Source organism: Neofelis nebulosa, chromosome 6 (assembly GCF_028018385.1).
Source record: "Neofelis nebulosa isolate mNeoNeb1 chromosome 6, mNeoNeb1.pri, whole genome shotgun sequence".
Taxonomy (NCBI): Eukaryota; Metazoa; Chordata; class Mammalia; order Carnivora; family Felidae; genus Neofelis; species Neofelis nebulosa.
The window spans coordinates 46,744,292-46,758,652 of NC_080787.1; the positions used below are offsets into that span (position 1 = coordinate 46,744,292).

General features: G+C 39.8%; 2 protein-coding genes across 4 annotated transcripts in view; one reads left to right on the forward strand and one right to left on the reverse strand.

Moving 5' to 3' along the window:
* The window catches only part of SUPT3H (SPT3 homolog, SAGA and STAGA complex component), a 546,620-nt gene extending 536,840 nt beyond the window's left edge, over nucleotides 1-9,780 (reverse strand). The window contains exon 1 of one of the 3 annotated variants that reach the window (XM_058736123.1): nucleotides 9,297-9,537. The gene's annotated coding sequence lies outside the window, so the exon portion shown is untranslated. Of the gene's footprint in view, nucleotides 1-8,710; nucleotides 9,008-9,296 lie in introns of those variants that run through there. The other 2 variants (XM_058736125.1, XM_058736124.1) reach the window with 2 other exon arrangements.
* Nucleotides 1-14,361, forward strand: part of RUNX2 (RUNX family transcription factor 2) — a 224,791-nt gene that overhangs the window by 46,901 nt on the left and 163,529 nt on the right.

Sequence of the window (14,361 nt, forward strand, 5' to 3'; positions counted from 1 at the left end):
CAAAGAAGAAATACCATGAGACATCTTTGGCTTCAAATACCTCAAAGAGTTGGAAACTTTATCACTAGTTATAGCACACCAAAACAACATAAATATCTGTGTTGTGAAATCCATCAGTCTACCCATTTATTAAAAGTGGAATGTTTTATCATTTCTTCTGTTACATCACCGCTGAGGAAAATTAATTCAGCAGACCTATGTACTGATTCTGAGTATGAACTGTTTCAATTCCAACCATGCATAACCTGAACATCCCACATACATAAATTAGTAGAAAACTGTTACAGTCAGGACATTCTCATTTTCATAGAACTCCAAAGGCAGGAAGCAATTAAGGTTAAGCTAACACTATTATACACTGCATTTTAGTTTTGTTGTTTAAAAACAAAACAAAACAAAACAACTCAAGTTACATCATGGCATAAATTTCTCTCGCTGTGAAAAATAATTACCAAAATGATCAATCACTGAAAATGTAAAAAATAAAATAATTTAATTATACACAACTTTAAAACTTTTATACCTAGTATTTGGGATAACACAATGGTAATTCCAATATATTTAAATAAGTGGACTTCAGAAGATATAAAGCTCAAGTGTCCATACAATTACCAGGTAAAACATCTCATGAATAATCCAAAGAATAGATGATTCATGTGTAACTGTCTGGAAATCAACAATTCTCCTGAAACTGCTGATTGTTATTTTCATAACTAAAAATCATTTGTATTCACTTACTACATATTAAATGAGTCCAGAACCTGAGATAAGATGCATCAATCATAGCACTTCTCATACTATAGTGTAACTATTTCCTTGTCATCAAACTGCTAACTGCGTCACGATAGGGACACTGATTTTTCTGTAACTTTGGTGCCTAAAGTACTGCCTAACACTGCTGATGCTCAGTAAATGCTGGGTGAATGAACAAACTACTGAACAGTATAACAAATACAAAGATAAAAAAGACATGTCTCCGCCACTGAGTAGCTTAGAGCCTACTGAAGTTAATCGATCAGATATATTCAGTGGAATGAGGTTGGAGATAATGCACAAGATACTATGGGGCAAAAGTAGGAACTAAGACCTGTCAATTATTATGGGGAAACTGTCCTGAGATTTAACACTTGTAAAAATCTGGAAATAAAGCATATTTAGCCACACTAAAAAAAAAAAAAAAAAAAGTGAACAGCACATCTAAACTACCCATATGCCAGTGGATTACTAAAAGTGCAGAAGTGAAAAGTACTCTGAAAACCATGAAGCACCATAAAGAGCAATGTATGATAGTAAATACTCTTCCTTCCCATTCATTCAACGAGCAATAATTTTTCTTAAAAACTATTAGAACAGGAGTAAGTGCTTCCTAACCAAAATCAGTTTGATTCTAATTGGCATAGATAAGAAGATACAAATACTCATAAGCAACACCCAATGATCAAAATGACAAGTTACCAGCTCTAAGCAGAGAATCGCCATCTTAATATAATTATCAAAGACTTCATATTCATAGACAGAAAAACTCTCCTCTGTAATATACTATTCCCCGGTACATTTTCCCCCACCAAACCCACTTCCCTGTCCAACATCCTGATTCTGTACGAACAACACAACTCTTTAGTTGCCTAAGTTCAAAAACTCCAAGGCATTTTTTATTCACCAGCTCCTCTCCTGCCTACCTCCATGCAATCTGGTCCTGGCATATTTTCTCTTAATAAAGCAATTCTAATTCAATCCCTTCCTTTTCAATCTCGCCTTAATAAATACCTTTACTAGAGTATCTTTTAAACCCATCTCCCACCTTTCTAATTAATTCTGCATACAGCTCCAGAGTACTCATTCTAAATATTGGTTACTCCGTGAAGCGCCTAGGTGGCTTAGTCGGTTAAGCATCCAACTCTTGGTTTCCACTCAGGTCATGATCTCACAGTTCATGGATTCAAGCCCCGCATCGGGCTCTGCCCTGATAGCACGGAGCCTGTTGAGGATTCTCCATCTCTGCCCCTCCTGCTCTCTCTCAAAAAATAAATAAATAAACATAATAAATAAACAAGTAGTGGTCACTCCTCTACTCAAAGCATCCAATAGCTCTCCTTCCCCTGGAGGATAAAATTTGTCCAATATCAGTCCCACAGGACCTCTGCAGCCTCCTTTCCCTACAGCAGTCAAAGCAAATGTCCAGCATCTCCCAAACCATCCCAGGTTCAGAATCGTTAGCCTACAGTTCTTCCTACTTACAGTACCTCTTGTCTCCTCTCCACCTCTCCAAATCCCAGCTGCCTAGAAAAGCCCAACTGAAGCTCAAGGTCTCCAAGACTTCCCGGACTCAACGATCTTCAGGAAGTCTCCTTTCCCTGACATTTAATGTTTTCATTCGCTAATTCTTTTGTTTAACCTTAAATACTTCAGTGCACATTAGTTTATTAATAAACTTCCCCAACTATTGGCAGATGACTGCCCCTCCTCCTTCACAGAGAAATGAAAAGCTCTTACTTACTTCCTCCTCTTTCCTCAACCAAAGCCCCTGTATCTTCTCCTGATTCCCTCCTCTTACAATCTAGGCACTTTCTTCTTTAAAGCTGATGCACGACCTGTGCTTTGGTGTATCCATTCATACCTATTTACTGGACACTTACTGCCAGCCAAACACTGTTGTTAAGAGCTAGGGATAGGATAGTGCCTAAGCTAGACAAAAGAAATATCTTATAATGCAGGAGACAAGCATATAAATATAATGTGAAGTCATGACAAAGGCTATGAAAACAAAATTAAACAAGCTGTTTTCAACCAGGAGGTGACATTTAATATAAGATCTGAACAAAGCCTGGGATGGAGCTCTGGAGAACTTCCAGGCAAAAAGAACAGCAAAGTACCAAGATCTTGAAGCCAGTGTGGCTCAAGGGAAGGGAACAGAGGGGATATGCAGTAGAAAATAAGGCCTGACAGTTAGCAAGAGGCCAGGTGATATAAAGCCCTCTAGGCCATGGAGGTTAAATTTTAGTTGAATATAATGTGAAGCTAATACAGAACTGTGAAAAGGGAAGTGACTTGAAATGTTTTAGGTTTTAAAAAGATAACTGGCTGCCATGACATTACACTGCAAAGAAGCAAAGGTACAAGTGAGAAGACCAGTCAGAAAGTTATTGAAGTTGTACAGGCAAAAGAGGACGGCGGCCTGAATTGGTGGTACAAGTGGAGATGGTGAGAAGTGGTCAGCCTTCTGGAACATATTTTGAAGACAGAGCTTATTGCCGATGGATTAGACATGGAGTATGAAAGAACAGTCAAGGAGGACTCTGAAGTTTACTCCGAAGCTTGGGGCCTGAGCAACTGGTTGGATGGTGTGCCATTTACTGAGATCAGGAAAACTGAAAAAGGAAAAACAAAGAAACCAGGAGTTCAGTTTATGCCATATTAAGTCTGAGACAACTATTAGACATTCAAGGGGAGATGAAATCCTGCAGAAGTTGTGTGACAGATGTTGTAAGACAGAAAACTGATATAATCCATGGTCACGGGGTTCTGCTAAGGGTAATTACTCAATACTGGAGGTTCTGATAATAAGGACCAATCATCTCTCAAGTTCAGCTTCTCCATCTGTGAAGAATAATTTCTGCCGGTCTCAGAGGAGTGTTATAAAGAAGACAGTGGCTACCACATAACGGGTATTCAAAAAATCTATTTGAATTCAAAAGAATATCAAAACATCTGTGAACCACGAAAATTCCTGATAGGCAGATATAAACTGTCCATTTACATATCCTAGTCGGCTACATGAGCAGTTACTTTTTTTTAGGAGCACAGTCAGACTGCTCAGAGACCTGTGAAGCTGTATTATTATGTTTTTCTTCTTTAGTTTCGTATTAATGCAGGTTTCCATTTCAAGTGCTTTCACATCCAGTACTCTCTTAGGGAAATACTGAGTTTCAAAAAAAAAAAAATCTTTATTCTTTGGAAATACGGTTCTTAAAGTGCACTGCCAATGTGCCCGTCAGGTCATCCTAAAATACATAACATGCAACCCCTGACAAAACGGCAAGCTTACGTTTCCCATATTAAAACACTGTTGTTTTTACATAAAGTATCATATACTTGAGTGACTTAATAGTTAACTTTCCAGATAAGGGCAAAAATTTTTAGTCAACTATACTGTCAATAGTAAGTGTAATTGACAAGAATGTCAAGAAAGCTCTCTCTTAAACATCAGGATTCTCTCCCACTCTAGATTCACGTTCTAGAAATATTTAACCTTATGAGGAGTCTATTTTAAATATAAACAAGTCAATAAACTATCTGATGTGGTTAAAAACACAGTTCACGTGACTAAAAAGAAAAGGGAATTAGAGATTTACTGTAGGCACGTAAAAAAAACAAATTGATGAATTTGTATACGCATTTCAGAGTTTATAAAGGGTCTTTCACCTGTACTACCTAACATTTTTTCACAATTACCCTCCAAGGCAAGTATCATCCCCACTACCAGTGAGGAAGCCAAGAGTAAAAACTGGGGAAACGTCACAAATCTAACAAAAATCAGGCTTTGATCCAGAGTAGCTGACGGACAGACAACCAGAAATATTCCATCCATGCCCATACATTTTTTAACAAAAATTCATTAACCTTCTCCAATTCTAGTGCCTTAGGTTTTTTTCATTTGTAAACGATGCCCATCTCCTTTAACACGCTAAACTAATGTGAAATTACTGAAAAGTTGTACACATAGGAAGTAGTCAGGGAACTTGTCATTAAGTTGTCTTAGAGACTTGCTAACTTTAAAACTTCATGAATTCTGTGCTTAAAAGTCAATCTTAGGCAGGTGGATAAACAATTAGACAAAACTACAACTATACCCGTTGGCGGGAGGGGGACCAAAGACATCTGAGGTTCAGAACTACAGTTTGAAAAAAACTAATTTCATCCAAATCCCTCATTTTTCAGGTGAGGAAACTGAAGTCCAGAGGGGTTTCTTGAACTGCCCAAGGACACGTCACTATTTAGTGATACAGCTGGGACTAAAACTGAGTTCCCCTGACTCCCGTCCAGAGTTCTTTCTGCTATCCCACAAGGAACATACAAATAAAAGTGGATCCTAATTAACTCACAAGACCTCCACAACGTGTTTGTCATAGTGAACTTTGTTGTGAAATATCTGCCTATGCCGACTCACAGTTTCGCAGTAAACGGCTAAACTGTGTCATTTATATTCATACGATATGTTGCATTTATAAAGTGCACTCACATAAATTATTCCAATTTATGCCCTACGAATTCAATGAACACACTATTTTTTTTTTCAGCAACTACTACATACCATATGCCAGGCAGCATGCCATCTTCATACCCGTTACCTTATTCAGCCTTCAATATCCATTCACTGTCAGCCAGATACTATCAGAGGCAGTAATACAATGCAAAAAAACCCCAACAGACCCATTCCAGAAAGTGAGCACCTCATCAGTATCACCTATTAAGGGGGAATGACATGTCTGGATAAGTAAATGAGACACAGCATTGAGCACAGGAGACGGAACACATCAAATGCCCATGAAAATGGTGGACCTCCCTTAGCAGTAGTATGCGGTTGTTTAGGGTAGAAAATATATTGCAACCAGATCAGTAAAGCACCATTACCAAGACTTATAGTATTGTTAAAGAGAGCCACCTCGGGTAGAGCCTATTATACTCGATGCTGTTTTACAAATAAAATTTACAACAACTTTTGCAGATTTAAGATTAGTCTTTACTAGAGGTAGTAGGTGGAAAAGTTGAGACAAAACCAATTAAAATAAAATGTCTTTGTAAAGTAAGACAATTTATGTAATTCTCCTCTATGGTATTCAACAATCCTGTGGGAAGGCTGGAATGAGGTGAAATGCTAATTCCATCTTACAGATGAGGAAATTGAGTCTCAGAGAAGTTAAACACCTTCACTGGAGTCACAAAGAAAGAATATGGTAGAAAAGGGCAAAACCTAGGTTTGCAGAATTAGTCTCAAGTACTCTTTGCACCTATCCACAATGCATCCCAGAACATCAACATCTCTTCCAGATATGTTATTCAATAAACTTAAGGCTAAAACAGCTAATATTTATTGAGCACTGACTTATATGCTTTGCTGTACCCAACACTGCACCCAACACATCACATGGATTATCTCATTTAATCCTCAGCAGAGTGAGAACTCAAACCAAGTGTGTTTGACTCTCAATAAAATATTTTACCTACCACAGTATAAGTTAAATTAACACAATAAGGCATTTGGCTACATTATTTTTCTTTATTATAGAACAATAAGCAAAATCCTTCCTGGACATCCTAAATAATAACAGACAGATTTCTGACTGACTTCACTATTCAACTTAACCATAAAATAAAATGGGTATTATTTTCAACAAGATTACTCAATCTTCTGATTTGACTGACTTAGCCTAAATTTCTTTGCAGCTTCCTACACCAAAAGATCATTAATGTAGGGAAAAGCAAAAACACAAAAAGATCACTTATGTAGAGAAAAGCAAAAATCAAACTGTCCAAGATTTCCATCCAGTATAGAGAGAAAAGCAAAAATGTTTACCTACCAGTAGTTTAAATGAACAGGTCACTTGCTGGCCTTATTCCAGATATCTCATCTATTATTTAAGCACACAACCAATAATTCTCTCAATACTTTAGTACATTTGTGAGATTGCAATATAATTAATCCCCCTAAAAATTACATATTACAAACTTCAACAAGTAATAAGACTAAAAGTAGGGTGGCCGTATTATTATGCGATACCAACTGGGACATTTTTTACATGAAAGGGGCTCTATTAGGATAAAGAGGCTCTAAACAATGACTGTCCCAGAAAAGTTGGAGTTTACAATCACCCTATATAAGAGCAACCCATTTTGATTTGTATGTTATGGGCTATTCAAATGCATATTTCATGGGCTTTAAGTTTTTGGCCTAGATCTAACGATTATCTTCAGCCTTGAGATCAAGGGCACTAGGCCAGAGTTAAGGGTGCTACCTAAAATAAAGTTGTGTTTTTTTGTTTTTGTTTTTTTTAATTTTTTTTTTAACGTTTATTTATTTTTGAGGCAGAGAGAGACAGAGCATGAATGGGGGAGGGTCAGAGAGAGGGAGACACAGAATCTGAAACAGGCTCCAGGCTCTGAGCTGTCAGCACAGAGCCCGACGCGGGGCTCGAACTCACAGACCGTGAGATCATGACCTGAGCCGAAGTCGGCCGCTTAACCGACTGAGCCACCCAGGCGCCCCTAAAGTTGTTTTTTTTTTAAGTTTTATTCTCACACTAAAATAATGTGCTTAAAAAAGAAAAAAAATCTACATATCTCAAAGAAAGGAATCTCATCAATATCACCAAATTTCAGACTTATCTCTTCAAAAGTTTTGAATATTGATAACCACAAAACTATTTCTAAAATGGCCCAATGCTCAAAGGTTATTAGTATAAATTATCAACTTGCTTTATTATACAAAAAGTTATGAAACAAAACAACAAAACCAAAAAAAAAAAAAAAGCACTATCTTTCAAATGGAAAACAACTTTAGGAATAAAAAAGTAGAAACGTTTTCACTGAAACTTAACCAAAGTGATAAAAGATAGTGGAACCCCATGGTCACAATACGGTACAATAATGATTAAAGGAAGTGCCAGCTAGTATTGTTATGGCTTTCCAGATGAATCTGGCATTAGCTGTACAACCCAAGGAGTCAAAAGAACAATTTGCTTTAACTTGTCAAGCTGTAAATAAGTACTAACAGACCCATGCTTTGAACTATAGTATTTGAGCAAAAGGCATTATTTGAATATAATTATGATTCCCTAAGGCAATAAATGTTCCAAGAATTGGCTTCGACTTAAAATTCAATCAAATCAAGAAGTGAAACGCGTCTCAAAGTCTAGATTCTAGGCTTAAGCTGCCCAAAAGGCAGTGAACTAGCCACTTTTGGTTATTTATATTTAAATTAGTTAAAATATAATTTAAGTTCTTCAGTGCAATAGTCACATTTCAAGTGCTCAAGAGCCACTTGATGCTAGTGGATACCACATTAGTACAGCACAGATTACGGAATATTTCCATCATGGCAGAAACTTCTACAATATTGGACAGTGCTTCTATGGACCTAGGCTGCTCTAGATCTTTGCTTGAATACTCCCAGAGATTAAGAAACTTGCAATAACGAATTAAGTGCAATGAGGTGCATTCTCTTTTTGCAAAGTACCATCAAAAAAAATTGATCCTCATGTTCAGTCAAATCCAGTCTCTCTGAAACGTCCACCAGAAATTCCAAGAGGTCCATCCTCAATTTGGTCGTCAAGTAAATCTGTGCACAGCTAACGCACTTCCGTTTTCAAAGTTCTGACTCCTAACATATACTAAGACCCTGTCTTTTCCTCCTCTATTGATACATACTAATTTCTTTCAAAGTAAACAGTTTAAAGTTTGTATTAACCTCATGGAGTGATGCTAATTCACCCCCGTGCACATTAACAACACATGTTAGTAACACATGTTAGTATCCTCTCTGTCAGATACTTCATTCCACTCTTCCTATGAATCTACTCTTACCAGACCTTCAAGTGTCTTGATTTTTAATTTAGAAAACAGGGTCACAGTCATTTTGAATTTCTTAAAACATGAACACTAAAATTAATTACCGTTAACATGTAATTTGATCAGTGCCTGATCAGTGTATTACCTCATATAATCGGGGCAATTCTGGGCTAGGCTACTACCACCCCCATTTACAGACCGGAACACCCAGGCAAACGCAGGCTGGATAATTTCCGCAGGGGTCACAGATGTGGGCTCAGCCCACAGAAAACAGAGTCGATCTTTCCCTTTTCCTGGATGCTAGGCTTCTACTAACGCTACTTAACTCTTCTTCCGCCCCGGGCATAAAGCACTTTCCTTCTCTAAGGGTTCCTCCCCGCAAAACACTACCCAGATGAGGCGCGGAAGGTGCTCCTTAACACGCCCCAGCCACGCCAGCTCCAGCTCGCCTGCCCAGCTCCCCTCGCCCCACGCCCACCCGCCGACGGGGAGGAGTCAAGAGCCAGCTCCACGCTCGGCGGGAGAACCGGGTGCTGAGCCCGGCCGGCGCCTCGCGCTACCGTCCTCCCTTCAGCCCTAGAGTACAAACGCCAATTCCTCCCCCGCAGCCGCCCCGGGGCAGGGGTCAGGACGGGGCCGGGCCCACGGACGCGGGGCTCGCCGCGCGCCGTCCATCCCGGTTCGCAGATCCCTCCCCGCCCCCCCGCACCGCCCCCCGCACCCCCTACAACCTCCGCTTTAAGAACACTTGTAGGCACGGCTGCGCGTCCCGCGTGGAGAATGTGGGGAGAGATGGTGCGGTTTCGGCGGCGGCGGCCCGGGGCACGCTTGGAAAGGGGCGGGGTGGAGGGCTGAGAGTGTAGAAAGGGAGAAGGTGGCTCGGCTGGGGCGGGGGGGGTGGGGGGGGCACAAGATGGCGTGAGCCCGACTCTCCGTGGGGCGGGGGCTGCGGAGACGGAGGAGGGAGCGCTGCAGACGCCCCTACCACTAGCTGCGCGGGCTCTGGCGCATGCGCGCTCCACCAGGTGGCCGTGGTCTCCTTTTCCGAGCAGGCAACTTCCGCCACGCTCGCCGGGGGCGGGGCGTAGGGGAGTGTACCGCAGCCACTTTCCCCGCTGCGGGCCACCGTGGTCCGAGCGGCGGACCTCAAAGCGGTGCCTGCTGGGAAGGGAGTGGAGTCGTGCTGAGACCCGAAAGGTGTTCAAGGGCCAGGCCGTTCTTTAAGAGTCGAACCGAGAGGGCTAGGATTTTCGAGGGCTTGGGTCACCGACACTGGGAGTTTGTTTTCAACTTTAGGGCAGAGATTGGCCCGTGTAAGGTTCTGTCCAGGAATTGGGGTGAACCGGGATCTTAACCGGATTGTGCTTTTAAAATGGGGAGGAGAAACGGAGAGATCAAAAAGGCCTGCTCCGCCAAGGGGCCGCAGTGCCGGGGTGTGGATATGGAACCCTTTCTGGACAGTGGGACACCAGCTCTTCCGCAGGCTCATGCACACGACAGTCTTAGGAGAGGCGGTGGGTGATGATGGTCCGCAATGAATACCCCTCACTCCCACCGCCAGACTCATAGTAACAAGTTCAGGCATTTAACGACCACGTTTTTATCATAGAAATCTTTTTCCATTTCAAGGATGGGAGGGGGGGAGGATGATCCTATTTTTATTTTTCTTTAGGATTTTGGCCTGTTCCTCATTTTTAAATCTTGCACCCCCACTATTTAACTGCACGTCGTGCTCTCAATTTCCGTGATATGCCTATAGTTCTATAATACAATCGTCAGTTACTTCAATCGCTTTCACTGTGTATGAAGTCTTGTTATTTATGTTTTTAACATTCTTTTCAGTTGTTAAGGGAAGAAAACAATTACCGATGCTTATGTCCACTCCTATGACGTCGAATATAAAGTATTTCATAGAGATTGAACTACCAACCTTCAATCGGGTCTTTTAAAGCGTTTACTGCTTGTTATTTTCCTATGGATATTTGTGTTCTGAAATAATCTTTTCTTTCTACTTGCTTACATTCTTTACAAGAGCAACTTCTTTGACTATTTCCTCTGGATCATACTTGACTCTTGTGTGTTTGGTTCTCTTTAATCTCCCCAATACTTCACTATTTGCCAAATACTTAAAGTTCTAAAGTAATACATTTGGAATATAAAGACTCACCATAATGTGTAAATCAGGGCTCAATGCAATGTTGGGCAAAGTGTAGAACATAAGGAAGAGAAAGTAACAATTTCATAATTTCTTACAAAGGAAAACCGATATACACAGTAGTTGAAAAGCCCTTTCAAGTACATTACCAAGAAAATAATTAGGAGAAAGTTAAGAGAAAAATTGATATTACATCTAAGGAAATATAACCCAAAGCAGATCGTTTCAATTAAAATTACATTCAGTAAATGTTGCCATAGTACTTGCATGGGAGTTTTACCTGCATCACGTGGAGGCCAGATTTGACCTAGCTTTTCAGAATAGAACACAGATCTTACTCTCAGGCTACTGGTGTCTAATCTACATATAATCACGCACAACAGGAGTTACTGAAAGTGAGCCATGGAGAACGGAAACTGAATTAAACCAGGCACTAGTAAAGGGAACTCAAAAATTCACTCTTAGGAAATTGTGAATTGTGCTGTTGGCAGAGATCTTAGCTTTGAAGTCACATGAGTTAGCCTAGTGTTCCTACCTCCTGGAATCTATTAAAATTCATTTTTAAAATTTGATTTAGCCATAATTTTGTTTGTCATTTGAGAACGCAGCTGTACACAAAGGGTCAAAGTATCTTCCATTAGATTAATATAGTCTCCTAAACAATCAACACTACTAGGGTATCTTAATTATCACAAAGCTAAAACAATGAAGCTGTTGCCGAAATTAAGACATTCATGACCACCACCTCTCAGAAAAAATACATGATTTCCAAAGCATGTGGAGAAAGCACCGGGAAACCAACTGAATGCATCACACCACAAAAATGTCTCTGTCCCTTAAACAGAGCCGTTAAAGGAAAATGAAGCGTTGTGACCATAGACGTTCACATTCCTCTGGCATAATAACCCTCATATAGAGTCACTAGTGCAAAAAGAAAGTGTAGATTAAAAAATGCCTCTTGGCATCCTAAAAGTGATTGCGGTAAGCAATAAAACAAGCCCCAATTCTCCAAATACCAGAAGCTATTTGGAAACATCTCTGTGATGAACTGGTATCTTCTCATGTGGTTGTGATCAGGATAGATCACTTCAGGTGACCTGCAAAATTCTTACTCTTTTGTGATCCATGATTTTATTTATTAGGATGCTTGTAGAACCTCTTCTTATCTACAAATTATTTTATTCTTTGCCATCTCTGCCTTAGATTTCTAACCTAAGAGACGGCATGAGTTGGGGAGGGGCAGAGAGAAAAGGAGAGAGAGAGAATCCCAAGCAGGCTCCACGCTGTAGCTCAGAGCCCGATACGGGGATTGAACTCACGAAACTGTGAGATCGTGACCTGAGCCAAAACCAAGAGTCGGTCACTTAACCAATTGAGCCACCCAGGCACCCCAGATTTCTAATGCTTATATAGTCACCATGGAAATCAACTGGTTAGAACTGCATATTATTTAGAACTGCATATTACAATTGTTGTTGTATTCAATTAACTTTTTGATTTAAGAACTATTTTTTCAATTGCAGCTTGCTTTACTTTCAGAACAAGTTGTTCCAACCAGCTCTGTGGTACTTGGGCATGTCACTTAACATTGTTGGGCCTCTGTTTCCATGTCTGTAAAATAAGGTGATCAAACCAAATGAACTAAAACCTTGCACACCTAAAATTCTATGCTCCTTCAAAACAGGAATGACCAAAGGATGGATATTAAAGTAGTACAAGATAATTTCAGCATTCAATCAATATATTTGTGCTACAAAAAATACAGAATATTCAAGGCTCTTGCTGTAGGATTGATATTATGCACTGCAAAAGAAAGACCAACATGAAAAATATACATTAATCAAATCTGTTGAAATACAGGAAGGGTGGTGCATCACATAATTCTTTGGGGTGTAATTAAATTGGCTTCCCATGCCTTCCAATTACATTCATAGATTTCAAATTAGGAAGAGCAATACAGTGACGAGAGAAGGAATGTTAAGAATTACAGTACTGAGCAGCTTGTAGAACTATAATCATGATACATCCTCTCAGGAACCTCTCAGTGCAGATTTAACACTCCAGGATCTTTTAAAATTAGTCTTTGGCTAATGATCACGTTTTGAGACTAGAATGGAAAAAGGAATCCTATAATATCAGGGTTTCACAGAGCCCCTGAGCTCTCTAGACACATGGAAACTGAGTTGCTTTCATTCCCGTTGAATTCAATATGTAATCCTCTTGTTCTAGAAGCAAACAACTTCTACATTTCTCCCCTTGAAGATAAGGTCTGTTCACTGAGTGTAAGTAATGGGTGCTAATTAGTTCATTCATTCAACAAATTATTATTGTAGGCCTACCACGTGCCTGACATTATTCTAGGAGCTGTAGATGCAGCAGTGAACAAAACAGACAAAAATTTATGCCATCATCAAACGTAGGAGTAGTTGGACAATAAACTAAATAAACGCCTAAATAATATAATATGTTAGAAAGCCATGAGTGTACCTGAACAGGGGGAAATTTTTTATACAACAGGGAAGGGATAAGGAATGAGACAAAGCACAGGAGGAATGAGAGAATTGTAATTTTTAAATTGGGCAAGCAGGGTAGGCCTCACTGAGAAAGTGCTATTTGAACAATGACTTGATGAAGGTGAAGGAGATCGCTACAGACATCTAAAGAAAGAGCACTCCAGGGAGAACAACCCATGCTAAGGCCCTGAAGTGGGAACAAGCCGGGTAAGTTGCAGGAATGGGTAAAGACCCATTGTTAGCTGAAAAACAATGACCCATTAAAAAAAAAAAAAAAAAAAAAAAAAAAAAAAAAAAAAAAAAAAAAAAAAAGGGAGGTCACAGAGGCGCCAGGAAGCCAGATGTTAGAAGGCCTGTGTGCCTGGACAGGGAAGCTGTTAGCAGAGGATTGACATGATGTGGTTTAGGCTTTAAAGTAATTACTCTGAGGGCGCATGGGTGGCTCAGTAGGTGAGCTTCTGAAGCTTGGTTTCAGCTCAGGTCATGATCTCATGGTTCGCAAGTTCAAACCCCACATCGGACTCTACGCTGGCAGTGTGGAGCCTGCTTAGGATTCTCTCTCTCTCTCTTTCTCTCTCTCTCTCTCTCTCTCTCTCTTTTTCTCCTCTCCCTTTCTCTCCCTCTCTCAAAATAAGTAAATTTTAAAATAATAATAATAATTACTTTGCTGGGTTAAAAATAGTCTGTAGAGTACAGGTCTTATTGTAGTAACCCAGGTAAGAGGTGATGGTAGCTTGCACTAGGGTTATTATGGTATACTCCATAAGATAGGGTTAAATTCTGGATATTTTTTCAAAATCAATATGATTTACTGACAGATTCGATTTGGGGTTCTAGAGAAAGAGAAATAAAGGATGACTGAAGTGTCCTGGGAAACTGGAAAAATGAATTTGCCAGTAACTGTGATGGGCAAGAGTGGGGATGGATATGTTGCGTAGGTATAAGAGATCAAGAATGCAATTTTAGGCACAAGTAATGAAGTACAATGTTTGCATTATCAGTTGTTTTGCCTTCATAATTAACTTCTTATGGAAATACAGGAAAGTTTGCATTTGTTACCTTCTTTAATAATTATTTAGTTAATTTCCAATCCTGCTCACATAACAAAGGTTCATCTAGTCCTGTATA